The sequence below is a fragment of the Heterodontus francisci genome, unplaced genomic scaffold, assembly GCF_036365525.1.
Source record: "Heterodontus francisci isolate sHetFra1 unplaced genomic scaffold, sHetFra1.hap1 HAP1_SCAFFOLD_51_2, whole genome shotgun sequence".
NCBI lineage: Eukaryota > Metazoa > Chordata > Chondrichthyes > Heterodontiformes > Heterodontidae > Heterodontus > Heterodontus francisci.
The window spans coordinates 3,540,832-3,556,428 of NW_027141369.1; the positions used below are offsets into that span (position 1 = coordinate 3,540,832).

Here is a 15,597-nt window from a genome sequence, read left to right on the forward strand (position 1 = left end):
ATGTGACAGCTGGAGCCACAAGACATCAGAACCAGATTTGTGACTGGATTAAAACCCGGAATCCTGTCATAATGGCTTTTCAAATAAAGCTGTTGCTGTTTGAAAACACAGCAGTTAAACTTTCTGCCTGACCATGAGGGGAGCTAGGGAGAAATTTACAAAACTAAATCCTTTTACAAAATAGTTCAAAAACCATTCACTGAAAAATCATGTGAGGACTCATATGCAGTAGAGAAACAAGCAGAATACAGAAAGTACAGAGGAGAGCTGAAAAAGTCAAAGAGATCAGCAAGATGTATGAGAAAAGATTAGCAGGTCACATAACTGGGAACACTGAAGTCTTTTACCAAACATATGGACAGTCAATGAAAGGGTGGGTCAATTAGGAGATCCTGTGGAGGCAGAGGGTGTGGCTGAGGTACCAATTAAGTACATTTCATCTGTCATCACAAAACAAACGGATGCTGCAAATGTCACAGTAAAGGAGGAGGAAGTGGAGAATTTGGAGGGGATGAAAATAGATAAAGAGGAGACAATAACAAGGTTAGCAGTGCTCACAGTAGAAAGGTCACCCGGTCTGGATGGGCTGCATCCTGGGTTGCTGAGGGAAGTAAGGGTGGAAATAGCGGAGACACGAACCACAATCTTTCTATCCTCCTCGAATATGCGAATGATGCCAGAGGACTGGAGGATGGAGGTAAGATTGGGTAGCTCGATCTTAGTTTAACTTGACCATTTTTATAATGTATCCATTGTCAAAACTAACAACGTTACGAAAGCCATTTTATAATTAACACATGACCAAAGGAACCATTTTGTGTTCAGTACTAATGTTTATATCCTGTATAATTAATGAGTAGCTACCCATCCTGAAACAGATGATTGTAAAAGTAATGAACCTTGATTGAGTTATAATTAATGAATCAATAAATATTTTAGAGAGAATGGGTTTTCATTTAAAGTTTGTTCAATCTAATTACTGTGAGTTTCTGTGTCTTTGTGGGAAAGGGCAGTTTCAGCTAAATTTATTCAAACAATGGACTTTTCTAGGACCCCTGATAAAACCCATGGTCTGGTACATCGTGACCTTCAAGGGTCTCGATTTAATGAATAGGAAACTTGTTTCAGATCAGATTGGGAGACAGTGTGAAACCACTCCATTGTACTCATGTCTGAGATGCCGAGGATAGGTGACTGTTCGTGGAAGACGTCATTAAGAACTAATTAAATGTACCTAGCAACAGATAGGAGCAATTATTATTTTACAAGGTGGTGTGATGGCCATCCAGGGGTTAAAAGTAGGGATCTTGTAAGGTTTCAGTGTGCAGGAACACTAGAAGCTCTCAGGGGTAAAGGCTCAGATCATCAACAAGGTTCTCCACCTGATGAGGGATCTAGACTGGACAAAGAGGACCGTGACACTCTGAGACCAAGCTCGACCAGTACGCACACCTGCTAGAGCTGCAAAGTTATATTCCCCAAGTTTGTTAAGTATAATTTTACTTTCAATTATTAAGTACTATTTTACTCTCAATACAAGTTCTGGACTTATTAAACAATTATCCTGTTGCCTTATTGGTTAAAGTCATGCCCAAAGTGATTGTCCACAATAGACTTTCCAGAACTGAAAGATAAGTCTGCAAGGATTGCTAATTTTACAGCCCTGTTTAAAAAGAGAGATAAACCCAGGAAGTACAGACCAGTTACTCTAATGTCGGTGGTGGGGAAACTTTTAGAGGCAATTATCCAGGAGTAAATTAATTGTCACTTGGTAGAACATGGGCTAATAAATGACAGCCAGTACAGTTTGGTTAACAGAAGATTGTGTCTGAAATAATTAATTAATTTCTTTGATGAAGTTTCACACAGAGTTGACCAGGGTGGTGAGGTTGATGGTGTGTGTCTGGACTTCAAAATTGTGTTTTAAAAAGTACCATAAAATAGACTTGTTAACAAAATTCGAGCAGATGGGATTAAAGGGACAGTGGCAGCGTGGATACAAAATTGGCTGAGGGACAGAAAGCATAAAGTAGGGTGAATGCTTGTTTTTCAGAATGGAGGGACTAATACAGTAATGTCACTGTTGTTGCAGTGTGTGCAGTGTCTGACTCTGAGCTGTCCTGGGGAGGGGGCTGTTTGTGATGTTCCTGTGGGGTGTATTATCATCAGGGTATCTCTCTGAGCTGTCACAGGGATGGGGCAGTGTGTGATATCCTTGTGCATGTCATGCAGGCCCACTGGTGTGTGGTTCCATCCTGATGCCAAGAAACAGAGCCCCATCTACGGGCAAAAAGTCTCACTTCCCTGTGGGTGTCTTGAGAGAGAAGAAGGCTTAGGGAGAAAACCTGGGCAGTAATTCCGGAGTGGAGTCCCGTAGGCGGTTACCTGTTACTTATCAGGCAGTTTTCCAGCAACTCCTGTAGCAGAGCAGTTACCAAACAGTACTGGATTTTCCCTTTCCTTTGGACAATACTAGCAATGCTGAGAGGGGGTCCTGATGTTCAGGGTCTCCATACTATTTGCCCATGAGAGGACACTCCAACTTTGTGGTTAAACATTAACACAACATGGGAAGAAACAGTTACCGATTATAAGCTCTCATTCAATTGGTGTAGAGTATGAGCACCAGGGGTTACTTCCGACAGTGGTAGAGAACATCAGATCTCATTGGATAACTACCACCTACTCCAAGCTGGGTAACCCCAGTCAGTTAGTTGCTATCCTGCCACAACCTGCTTGCTTCAATGGGTGCTTGGAGCTCAGAGAGTCATCTCTCAACAGGTGGATCGATAATCTGTGCACCAGGCAAGACAAACTTAACAAAGAAGACACCAGTCCTTCGCATCACAAGCTGGAATCTAAGGACCATGTGTCCTGGCCTTACCGACAACCTTCTGCAGGTTGATGACACACACAAGACAGCTGTGAAGTACAAAGAACTCACAAGACTCAATGTGGACATTGCTGTTCTGCAGGAAACTAGACTCGTTCAAAGTGGATCCCTCAAAGAGAAACACTACACCTTCTTCTGGCAAGGGGAATGCCCAAGAGGCAACTCGTGTGCCTGGAGTGGGTTTCACAGTAAAAAACATGCTTCTTGCGATGAGTGACCCCCCCCCCCCCCCACCCCCCCCACAGTTGGCTCAGAGACACTTCCTACTCTTCACTTGTCAACAAGCGCGGGCCCAGTTAATCTCATGTGCACCTATGTCCCGACACTCACCTCCACCCTAGATGTCAAGGATCAATTCTATGTGATACTTGACACTGCCATCAGTAGAATTCCCAGCACCGAGGGTTTGTACCTTCTGGGAGACTTCAACACAAGCTTGGGTACTGACTACAGCTTGGCCAACGAGCATAGGGCACCAGGGGCTTGGCAAGATGAACAAAAATGGACAGAGGTTGCTGGAGCTATGCTGTCAGCATGGATTCTGTGTGATGAACAGCTACTTCCAGGTCAAGCTGTGCCACAGGGTATCCTGGAGACATCTGAGATCACGCCACTGGCACCAGCTAGACCTTATCATCACCAGACCTACCACCCTCAGCAGTGTCCTCATCACTCGCAGCTATCACAGTGCTGACTGTGACACTGATCACTCCCTGGTGTGTAACAAGGTCAGGCTTCAGACAAGGAAGCTTCACCCATCCATGAAGAAAGGTCGTCCTCAGATCAACAACCGCCGAACCACTGATCCAGAAAGGACCCAGGAGTTCCTCAACATCCTTGATCAGGCACTTTCAAACAACAATGCACTCAGTGTGTATGGAAAAAGAGATGGGAGGAATGCTGACTGGTTTGAGGCTTATTGGACTGAAATAGAGTCAGTTATTGCAACTAAGAGGAGAGTCCTCATGAACTACAAACCAGTCCCCAGCAAACAAAATCTCGATGCTCTCAGAGCTTCCAGAAACAGGTCTTTGCAGACTGCTCGGCCCACCTCCTTCTGGAATGTGTCTTTGCAAAGCAGGTGTGGAAAGAGATGCAGTGGTTTTTGTTGAGGTTCATCCCAATCAGCTCTGTAACACAGAAGTCTGTGCTCTGCGGGTTGTTCCCAGGGACGCACACCGAGACAAACATCAACTGCTGCTGGAGGATTATCAATTCGGTGAAAGATGCTCTTTGGTCTGCCCGAAACTTGCTGGTCTTCCAGAGCAAAGAGTTGTCCATGATCGAATGCTGCAGACTGGCACATTCCAAGCCAGGACTACGTGCTGAGGGACGCCCGACAGCTTGGGGCAGCCGCAGCAAAGGCTCAATGGGGAAAGACCACAGTGTATGGTCCCCCCACCAAGTTGAACTGAGGGGCTGGATCCATCAGAAACCCCTCGAACTGTATTGGGAAAATTTTCATTTGCTGTAAAATGTAAAAATGTCCATGGCATGACAAATGAAATGGAAGGGTTGTGAGGCAACTCATGATTGTATTGAAGGAAACTGATCTCCCTTGTGCTGTTTGCATTTTTTGACTTGGTGCTGTTTGAAACTCTTTAGTAATGTATTTTTTACAGATTTTTATGAATAAAGTATATTTTATAAATTTAAAAAAAAACTGCTCGGCACTGCTGGTTAATCAATACTGGTTAAAACTCTGCAACAGCATACAATCTGCTGCTGAATCCGGGGATGCTAGAGGGATGTATGAAGGAATTAAGAAAGCAATGGGACCAGCAGTAACTAAATCAGCACCTTTGAAGACAAAGAGAGGGGTGATCATCACTGAACCTAACAAGCAGATGGAAAGGTGAGTGGAGCATTACCTTGAACTCTACATAACGGAGAACATTGTCATTGAAGTAGCTCTCAGCGCCATTCCAGACTTCCCTGTCATGGAGGAACTGGACAGTGAGCCCTCCATAGTGGAGCTCAACAAGGCCATTGACCGTCTTGCCAGTAGTAAAGCCCCGGGAAATGATGTTATTCCACCTGGAATCATCAAAAGTGGAAAAGCGGCTCTGCTGCAGCATCTCCATGAACTTCTGTGTCTCTGTTGGAAGGAAAGATCTGCACCTCAAAACATACGTGATGCAAATATTGTCACCTTGTCCAAAAATAAGGGGGAAATCGCAGTGACTGCAGAAATTACCGAGGCATCTGCTTGCTAAGTATTGTGGGGAAGGTCTTTGCTCACATTGCTCTGACCAGATTGAAGACCCTGGCATCACACATCTATCCTGAGTCTCAGTGCAGCTTCAGAGCTGGTAGATCGACAGTCGACATGATTTTCTCACGTCGGCAGTTACAGGAGAAGTACTGTGAACAGTACAGACCACACTACATTGTCTTTATCGACATCACCAAGGCCTTCGATCTTGTCAGCAGAGACGGACTCTTCAAACTGCTGTGGAAACTAGGCTGCCCTCCTGAACTCTTGGGCGTCATTTCTTTCCACGAAACATGCACAGTTCCGTCAGTTACAAAGGAGCAACATCAGACACTTTCAAGATCAGCAGTGGAGTAAAGCAGGTTGTAAGCTCCTCACAGCTCACATCTTTACAATTAGCATACTCTTCTCCATTCTGCTATTTTACACTTTCAGTGACTCAGATGGGGGATGTCCACCTGCATACCAGAGCTGACGACAAGCTGTTCAACTTGGCAAGACTGTGCGCCATGACCAAAGTGGGTAAATTCCTAGTCCGTGAGTTGCTGTTTGCTGATGACGCTGTGCTGAAATCCCATAATGAAGTTCACTTGCAGCAGCTTGTAGATCGCTTATCCCTGGCCTGCAAGGAGTTTGGACTGATGATCAGCATCAGGAAGATCAAAGTTATGGGCCAGGACGTAGAGACTCCACCTTCCATCAACATCGACAGCCTCACTTTGGAGGTTGTCAACAGCTTCACATACCTTGGATCAACAATCACCAGCAATCTGTCCCTTGATGCTGAAATCAGCACCAGGATTGTCAATGCTGCAGCTGTCATGTCAAAGTTGAGAAGACGAGTGTGAACCGACAGCAAACTGATCGAAAATATAAAGCTCTGCGTGTACCAGGCTTGTGTTCTCAGCACCCTCCTTTATAGGAGAGAAGCATCAACAACTTATGCAATTCAAGAAAAGCAGCTGAACAGCTTCCACCTCCGCTGTCTCAGATGGATATTGGGCATCTCCTGGCAGGACAGAGTGCCGAATGCAGAAGTACACCAGCGTGCAGGGATCTGCAGCATGTTTGCCCTCTTGAGTCAGCGGTGACTCTGTTGACTGGGTCATGTGTGCTGAATGGATGACGGTCGCTTTGCCAAAGACACACTCTTTGGTGAGCTTGCTATCAGCACGAGACCAACAGGTCACCCACGTCTATGATACAAGGACATCTGCAAGCGAGATCTCAAGCAGACTGAGATTGGAGTCGATGCATGGGAAGTCCTTCCTGCTGACTGGAATTCCTGGAGAAAGGCATTCAGGAAGACCATGGGAAAAGCAGAGGACAAAAGAAATGACCAGTTGGGGGCAAAGAGAGCTCAGAGGAAGGAAAAATTATCAGTCGACCTCGGGCCAATGATATTCATCTGTACCAGCTGTGGAAGGGATTGTCACTCACGAGTCGTCCTCGACAGCCACAACAAACGATGCTTAATACAGAAGTGACGTACATCCCGGGCGTAGCCCATCGTCTTCTGAGACGGACGATTGCCTATTACTACTACAACTACAGCTACAACTACAAGAGCGGGTCATGAGGCTGGGAACTCTGTGGCGACTAACTCATCTCTTGACTCGCCAAAGACTGCCCACTACCTACAAGGCACAAGTCAGAAATGTGATGGAATACTCATGCCTGGATGAGTGCAGCTCCAACAACACTCAAGAGATTGACACCATCAGGTCAAAGCAGCCCACTTGATTGGCACCCCATCCACCACCTTAAACATTCATTCCCTCTAGCAACAGTGCAGAGTGGCAGCAGTGTGTAACATTTACAAGATGAACTGCAGCAACTTGCCAAGCCTCCTTCAACAGCACCTTCCAACCCACAAACACTACCACCTAGAAGGATAAAGGCAGCAGACGCATGGGAACATTACCACCTTCAAGTTCCCCTCCAAGTCACACACCATCCTGACTTGGCACTATACCGCCATTCCTTCACTGTTGCAGGGTCAAAAACCAGGAACACCCTCCCAAAAAGCACTGTGGAGGTGCCAGAGGATTGAACAGTGGCAAATGTGACTTGCTATTTCAACAAAGGGTGTAAGGACAATCCAGGTAACTACAGGCCAGTTAGATTAACAGCAGTGGTGAGTAAGGTTTTAGGAACAATAATTAGGGAAAAAAATCAACAGTCACTTGGAGAGATTTGAGTTAATTAAGGAGAGTGAGCATGGATTTATAAATGGGAGTTCATGCTTGACTAACTGCATTTTTTGATGAACTAACAGGAAGATGATGCAGCGAATGTTGTTGATATGGATTTTAAGAAAGGATGGATGGATGGATTAAGAATGGATGAGAAGGGGATTGAGTTTAAGAGCCGCGAGGCTATGCTGCAGCTCTATAAAGCCCTGGTTAGACTACACTTGGAATATTGTGTTCAGTTCTGGTCGCCTCATTATAGGAAGGATGTGGAAGCTTTAGAGAGGGTGCAGAGGAGATTTACCAGGATGCTGCCTGGACTGGAGGGCATGTCTTATGAAGAAAGGTTGAGGGAGCTCGGGCTTTTCTCATTGAAGCGAAGAAGGATGAGAGGTAACTTGATAGAGGTGTACCACTTGATGAGAGGCATAGATAGAGTGGATAGCCAGAGACTTTTTCGCAGGGCGGAAAGGGCTATCACCAGGGGGCATAATTTTAAGGTGATTGGCGGAAGGTTTAGGGGAGATGTCAGAGGTAGGTTCTTTACACAGAGAGTGGTGGGTGCGTGGAATGCACTGCCAGCGGTGGTAGAAGAAGCAGATACATTAGGGGCATTTAAGCGACTCTTGGATAGGTACATGGATGATAGTAGAATGAAGGGCATGTAGGTAGTTTGATCTTAGAGTAGGTTAAAGAGTCGGCACAACATCGTGGGCCGAAGGGAATGTACTGTGCTGTACTGTTCTAAGGTACCACATAAAAGGGTGGTTAACAAAAGTGAGGTTCATGCAATAGGAGACTCCCTGTCCAATTGGATAGAAAATTGCCTTAAGGACAGAAAATAGCGAATCATAGTAAACGGTTCTTTGTCAGACTGGAGGATGTTCGACAGTGGGTGTTCTCCAATGGTCACTGCGAGAACCACTGCTTTTTCTGCTATATGTAAATGACTAGGATCTTGGAAAATAGAGTAGAATCTCAAAATATGCTGATAACACCAAACCTGGAGGAGTGGTAAATAGTGAGGATGAAATGAACTGCCTGCAACAGGACAGTGATAGGCCAGCAGAATGGGCAGACAGGTGGCAGATAGAATTTAATAGTGACTAGTGTGAGGTGATAGACTTTCGCAGAAGGGATCGGGAGAGGCAATATATACTTAATGACACAGTTCTAAAGAGTGCTAAAAATAAGGCTCTTTATAGTGTCTTGTTGGTCCAGGGGTATGGTTTTCATTTTCGATGTGTAATTGGATAGCATGTGAGAGATCCTAGTTTCTAATCCTGCATGACTCCTACTTCATTTGCATTTTTAGTTGAAGGTCATCGATTGGTTGCAGCCTTACAAAAAGCGGAGTTGACTTTCACACGGAGCCTGTTTGAGGACCAGAGAACTGGATTCAAAGAGCCTGTTGACAAAATTGAAATGAACTAAATGTACAGATTGCCAAGTGTGTGTATGAAGGTGAAGCAGTAACTGAGAGCTGGATCCAAAAACAACAGGACTGGGTTCTGGTATGGAATGGAATTCTTCTGTGTTTCTGTTGTTTGTCTTGGATTAACTCATCGATTTTTTTGTTTTTCACTTTGTCGATTTGTTTGAATAATTGTGGATCCTTCTTCAGGGTGTTTTCTTTCACCAGGTAGTTCTGACCTCTGATGATGTTGATCGTAATAAGCTTCAACTCACTGATAGTTTTGGAAGTGAGCAAATTTCCTTTGCTTGAGTCTGCAACATGGAACTCAGTCTGACATGTGGATCCATGGGAGGATTTGAAAGCTGCCCCAGCGTTGGAGCATACAGTTGCATCCATCCAATAAGAGACCGAGTAGAAGTGACAGTTCAGTCAGTCGAACATGAGACTTTTAATCTCAGGGTTGTGAGTTTGAGTGCCATTCTGTTTTTCCCTTTTTTTAGGCTTCATTAGCAGAGAGTACAAGGATTGTTTGACGTGAAATTCAACAACAGTATGAGAAAGTCTCACTTTGATTCGGGACTCTTATCTCTCTGCAGCATCTCACTGTGAAAGATTGAACTTTATCTCATTTCCTTCTCAGCACAGGGTCAGTGCGGCTCAGTGGGACTTCTGGCTGTCTCCCGCTTCACAATCCATCAGTGCTGAGAAAGCAATGGGGAATATTACTCACATGTTGTATTCTGTAAACTTTTGGAAAAAATTGAATTATGTATTTACTTCCAAAACATTCATTCTCAGTTCTGGGAAAAATACAGTATATGATCGACTGTATCAGGAAGTGGGAAAAGTTAAAATATGTTGTGACCAGTGGAGAAGTGGGATGAGAATAAATAGTGCCCTTCTCTGATTTCAACTGCGCAAGCCTTTTCAATCTGGCTCTGTAGCTTAGTTGGTTACAGCACCTGTCTAGTAAATAGGAGATCCTGGGTTCAACTCCCAGCAGAGTCTTATTGCACATTTGCAGTGTGCTTTAGAAGCTTCCTTATCTTTCATTTACATTTCTGTCTTGTGAAATTTGACTTCGAATTCAAATTACATGATGAATTTCAGTCACAGGAGAAAACAGCCTTTGTGAAGGATGTGAGTTTGGAATGGCTGTTCCTCCTTGCACAGAAATTCAGTGCTGATACGCCAAAGGCAACTTCTTTGATAGAAGTTTGTTCACAGTTACATTCAACCTGGAAAACAGCTCGACATTAATCTCACTGAAGGAAAGTGTGACTGCGTTGTATGTTTCAGTGTGTTTGTGTCGTTATGTGTTGCTTTCAACCGTGACTGGGACATGACGCAAGTGGGAGGGTTGATCCGAGGTTTGGAATATTTGTCAGTCAGGAACAAGAAAAATCAAAGGAAGCAAATAAGAAAACCTATGTCTCATGTGGTTACCGACAGACGGTGAGAAAATATTAAACTTTGTTCTATTCAATACAGCTGTGTGAACTTTGACCTGTTCTACCTTTTTATAAACAGTATTTGAAGGGTCTCGGTAACAGTATTCAGTGTTGATGAGAGTGGGGTCTGGGTGAGCATCTGCTGAGTGTGACAGGGTCAGGACTGGATGCAGGAGGTTCTCTGACAGTCTCTCACTCTCTCTCTCTCTCCCTGATGGGTTGAGTTGATTTTCAACTGGCAGCTGTTGGTGTTTCAATAAATGAAAGAGGTTCCCTCCACCCAATTTTTTTGAACAGACAGTGTAGTATAAGGATGTAAAGGGTTAATGCTGAAGACAGTGGGATCAACCCCTCCCACTGTCAGAGTGATGATGTAACAGTCACATGAGATGAGGTTTGGAAGAGAGAGCAGCACCAAGGATGCTAGCTTCGGAGGCTTGATGAGTGTGTACATAGTATTGTGTAAATTAGAAAAGAGTTCTTAGTTCTTCCAGCAGGAAATGTGTCCAAAAAATATTGAGAAATTCACACTTTTGTTATTCAGGAGTGGAAACACAGATATTAACTCCAAGTGACAGTTCTGGGTTCATTTAACAAAAAAAAAGGTAGAGAATAATATTACTCACTGATTGAAATCCCCCAGTGAGGAGACAGTTAAACAGGTGATCTGTTGGGGCATCATTCGATCCAAGGTTTCGGCAGCATTTAATCTCCCTTTTTGGTGAAATTCTTCGTTATTTGCATCTTTTTTTAAAATCCAGCTTTGATGGGTGGGTGAAAAAACTCAGAAAAACTGAACAGTTCCATCCTTTCTTTTCTTCCTTCTTCCCACCAGTTTCTCTTTTCTGTCCCAGATCAATATAATGATGAGAATCCCAATTTAATCTGCTGTTTTATCTATTCCAATCAAAATTCAACATTCCAATCAAATCTATTTGTTATTCCACAGTGTCTCTCCATGTGTTTTATTCTGTTGTATTCTCTCACAGTCTGTTTGATGATCAATGTTACATCTCACTCTCTGTTCTGGTGAAGACCAGAAGCAGTGATATCTGTTTGCACCACCCACCAAGTCGGCCTGAAGCTGTGCCTCACCGATCATGTGGAGTTAGGAACATAGGAACATAGGAGCAGGAGTCGGCCATTCAGCCCATCGAGCCTGCCCCACCATTCAATATGATCATGGCTGATCATCCACTTCAATGCCTATTTCCCCACACTTTCCTCATATTCCCTTATGTCATTTGTATTTAGAAATCTGTCAATCTCTGCTTTAAACATACTCAATGACTGAGCTTCCATAGCCCTCTGGGGTAAAGAATTCCAAAGATTCACAACCTTCTGAGTAACAACATTTCTCCTCATCTCTGTCCTAAGTGGTTTCATCCTTATTTTGAAATTGCACCCTCTGGTTTTCGACTCCCCAACCAGGAGAAACATCTTAGCTGCATCTACCCTGACTGTCCTTTAAGTATTTTGTGGGTTTCAATGGGATCACCTCTCATTCTTTGAAACTCCAGAGAATACAGCCCGTTTCCCCAATCTCTCTTCATAGGACATTCGCACCATCCCAGGAACAAGTCTGATTAACCTTTGTTGCACTCCCTCTGTGGCAATAATATCCTTCCTAAGGTAAGGAGACCAAAATTGCACACAGTACTCCAAGTGCGGTCTAAGCAAGGTTCTTTCCAATTGAAGCAAGAATTCACTATTCCTGTACTCAAATCCTCTTGTGATAAAGGCTAACATACCAATAGCCTTCCTAATTGCTTGCTGCACTTGCATGTTAGCTTTCAGTGACTTATTGACATGGACACCCAGATCACCCTTATATTCTGTACCTCAGTTAATAAAGGAAAGGATTCCATATACCAGCTGAACCACCTTATTGACCTGTCCTGCTACTTCAGGGATCTGTGGACATTCACTCCAACGTCTCTCACTTCCTCGACACCATTCAGTGTTCTCCCGTTAATTGTGTATTCCTTTGCCTTTTTTGACGCCTGCTCTCGCTGTTCCCTGCTCTCCGAGTGAAATCTTTCTCCCTCTCCTGGGCTCTTTATGCTCCGCTTCGCTTTCACTGTTTCCCTCTCTCTTAATGTATCAATATTTGTTTGCCTTGTGTTTAATTTAAAATATGGATTAACTGTATTTTACAGTTGTAGGTTTTATTTGGTAGTCCTGTACAAGTTGTGGATTGGTATTTAATATTCAGTTCTGTGAAAACGATTGTGAATGAAAATATAACTTTCAATCTTATACATGGGCTGGTCTGCAAGCTCCAAGTCCTTCATTTTGTAGTAATGGAATTGATACTGTATCTTTCAGTCTTAATCTCTGTGGGATTTTTGAACTGGTATGTAATGCATAACATGGTCTAACGTCTGATGTACATTATGGGATTCATCGGAAATAGGGGCATTCGGCCATTCAGCCCATCGAGCCTGCTCCACCATTCAAACAGATTGTGGCTGATCATCTACCTCTATGCCATAATCTATCGATTTCTGTCTTGAATATGTTCAATGATTGAGCCTCCACAGCCCTCTGGGATAAAGAATTCCACAGATTTCCCACCCTCTGAGCAAAGAAATTCCTGCTCATCTCAGTCTCAAATGGCCTGCCCTTATTCTGAGACTGTGTCCCCTTGTTCTAGACGCACTAGACAGAGGAAACATCCTATCCATATCTCCCCTGTGACACCCTGTAGGAACTTTGAAAGTTTCAATGAGATCACCTCTCATTCTTCAAAACTCCAGAGAATTTCGGCCCAGTTTCTGCAGTCTCTCATCAGAAGACAACCCCACCATCCCAGGGGATTAGTCTGGTGAATCTCCGTTGCACTCCCTCTATGACAAGTCTATCCTTCCTTAGATAAGGAAACCAAAATTGTACGGAATATTCCAGGTGCGGTCTCATCTAGACTTTTTACAATTGAAGCAATACATCTTTACTCATGCACTCAAATCCCCTTTCAATGAAGCCAACATACCAGTTGCCTCTTAATTGCTTTCTGCACCTGCACACTAACTTTTAGTGTCTCATGAACAAGGACACCCAGGTCCCTTTGGACATCGACACTTCCCAGCCTCTCACCATTTAAGAAATACTCTGTCTTTCTGTTTATTCTACCAAAGTGGAGAACTTCACACTTATTCACATGATATTCCATCTGCTATGTTCTAGCCCATTCACTTGGCCTGTCCAAATCCCCTTGAAGCCTCCTTGCATTCATTCTGTACCTTTCAATCATGTAAATTTTGTCTGTTCTATTTCAGATTTTATATTTAAAATGTAACCATGGTGACAGAGTTTATTGAGATCTGATAGTGAGTTTGTTTTTGGACTGCGATTGATGTATCAACCTGTCAGCTGTACTGAATTGGAGTGAAATGGAAACAACTTCTGTCTCTCCTGCTGTTGTTTGACTGTTGGATTGAAAATGTGTCTCTCGACTTTGGGATCAGTGTCTGTCTGACTACTTCTTTTGTTTGTTCCAGTGGAACTGATGAGCTGGCAGTATCTCTGTGCTTTGGGAGTGATCCTGTACCGACTGTGTGTTGGAACGAGATCACTGCACTTTTCCTTGTGTCCAGGAATCACCACATCCATTCAGGTTCCTTCATGTATTTTCCTGCAGGAATGAAAGAACTGGTGAGATAGACGATACAAAAGCGATCAATGTAATCGTCCCAATAATAATCATTATGAACAATCACAAATTGAAAACCAGGAACACAAACAGTGTCAGTGTCTGACTCCACTGCAGTACTGCAGTATTCAGCTTCTGTTTACCAGGTGTTTGCAGAGGTTTTACAACAAGTTTGTGACATTCAGAAACAACACAAGCCCTGCACTGCTCAATGACTGGGACTGTCCGATAGAGCAGTGACCTTTACACAGTCACATTTCTATTTCAACGGAAAACAAGCAGCCACTATTTAAAATGTGCCTTTCACACTTCTCACCTGGTGTCTGCAATAAATGTTCTTTGTCTAACTGTCCACATCGTTATTTTGCGGCTATTTTTCCTCCACTGTTCACAATCCAACAAACAGTGAGAGACTGGAACTAAAGCAGGAAAATTCCTTCTCCTTTGGGTGGTGAAATTGTCAGTGATTTTCAATGGTGATTTCTTCCCATTGTGTCTCCCTGAGCCTGTACAGACACTGTCCGAGAATGAACTCTCCCTTCCCCGTGTCCCCGGCTCACTCCATGTTCCGGGAGCAGCTCCTGCTCCACAGTGTCTGTTACAAACACTCCCCGACTCCCCCTCAACTTCCCACCACTCAATGCTAATCTCTGAGCACATCTGCGGACACGCTCCCAAAGCAGTGGCTGCTGGAAGCAGATGCTGTTGTTTCCCTTCCCCCGGGCCCGGGAAGTCTCCATTAGCAGCTGATTTAAAGCATCTTGCCCTGATTGAGTGAATGGCCTCACAGACTGGGTTGGGGAAAGTCTGCGCATGCGCTCCACTCCTCATTGTGACGTCTCACAGGGGGCGGGGCTACAGCGCGCGTGCGCAGATCTCTGCAGCAATTCAGCATTCAAACATCAATGGGAACTTTCCCCATTTCACCCTCATCAAAGTCCCAAAGAAAGTGAAGAGGGGCTTGGACTGGAGGGAGGGAGGGGCGGGGTAGGGGGAACCTAGAACCCAGAAAGCTGCCCACTTGCCCCATTTAGATGCTCAATTTGCGGTCATTCCCTGCAGGGGGTTTGTTATTATTGAGCCCCTCCTGGTAAAACAATCCGATAGAAAGAGGGGAGAAAGGAGGGAGCCGGTGTGTTTGCTGGGACCTTGCAGAATTCATTTCAGCAGCAAAAGTCCCGGGTTATATTAACCCGAGTGAAACACGCTGTCAGTGAGAGGAAAACCGAACGGCCCTTTTCATCTTTTCATTGGAAACAAAGTAGAGCCGGAAGTGCGGCGAGCAGAGCAGACACACAAGCTCAATGACAGGAGAGCTCGGCCGTCCCTGAGTTTCAGCTCCCGGCTCTTACATTTCCTCATCCACACTATCTTTACTGTGGATGTTCAGGGGTTCCTTGTCGGATCTGAGGACTGTATCCATTAAACATTCTGAGTCAGGAGATCCACACACTCTCTGTTACCAAGATTTATGGGCAGGAATGTTTCAAAACTTTGTCTATTAAATCATTGTATTATTCACAGAACTAATGAGGCTGACAGGAGAAGGGAGGGGAAGATGCGTTTGGTAGTGGCATCACGCTGTCCCAATGCTTTGTCTTTCAACACACCATTAACATATCGTTTGCCTTTGCTCCATGACCTTCTGGTCAGCTATTCTGTGACCTTGTCCTATTTACACCTTCTCCTTTGCCCCACCCCCACTTTACTTGCTGATAACCTTTTACATTTCTAATATTTATTATTTCTGAAGAAGGGTCACTGACCTGAAACGTTA

The 15,597-nt window shown here is 44.2% G+C and overlaps 1 non-coding gene across 1 annotated transcript; it reads left to right on the plus strand.

Annotated features, from left to right (window-relative positions):
• Window positions 1-9,651: 9,651 nt before the first annotated feature.
• Window positions 9,652-9,725, plus strand: trnat-agu (transfer RNA threonine (anticodon AGU)). Its single transcript has one exon. It is a non-coding gene; the product is annotated as a tRNA-Thr (tRNA).
• Window positions 9,726-15,597: the final 5,872 nt, after the last annotated feature.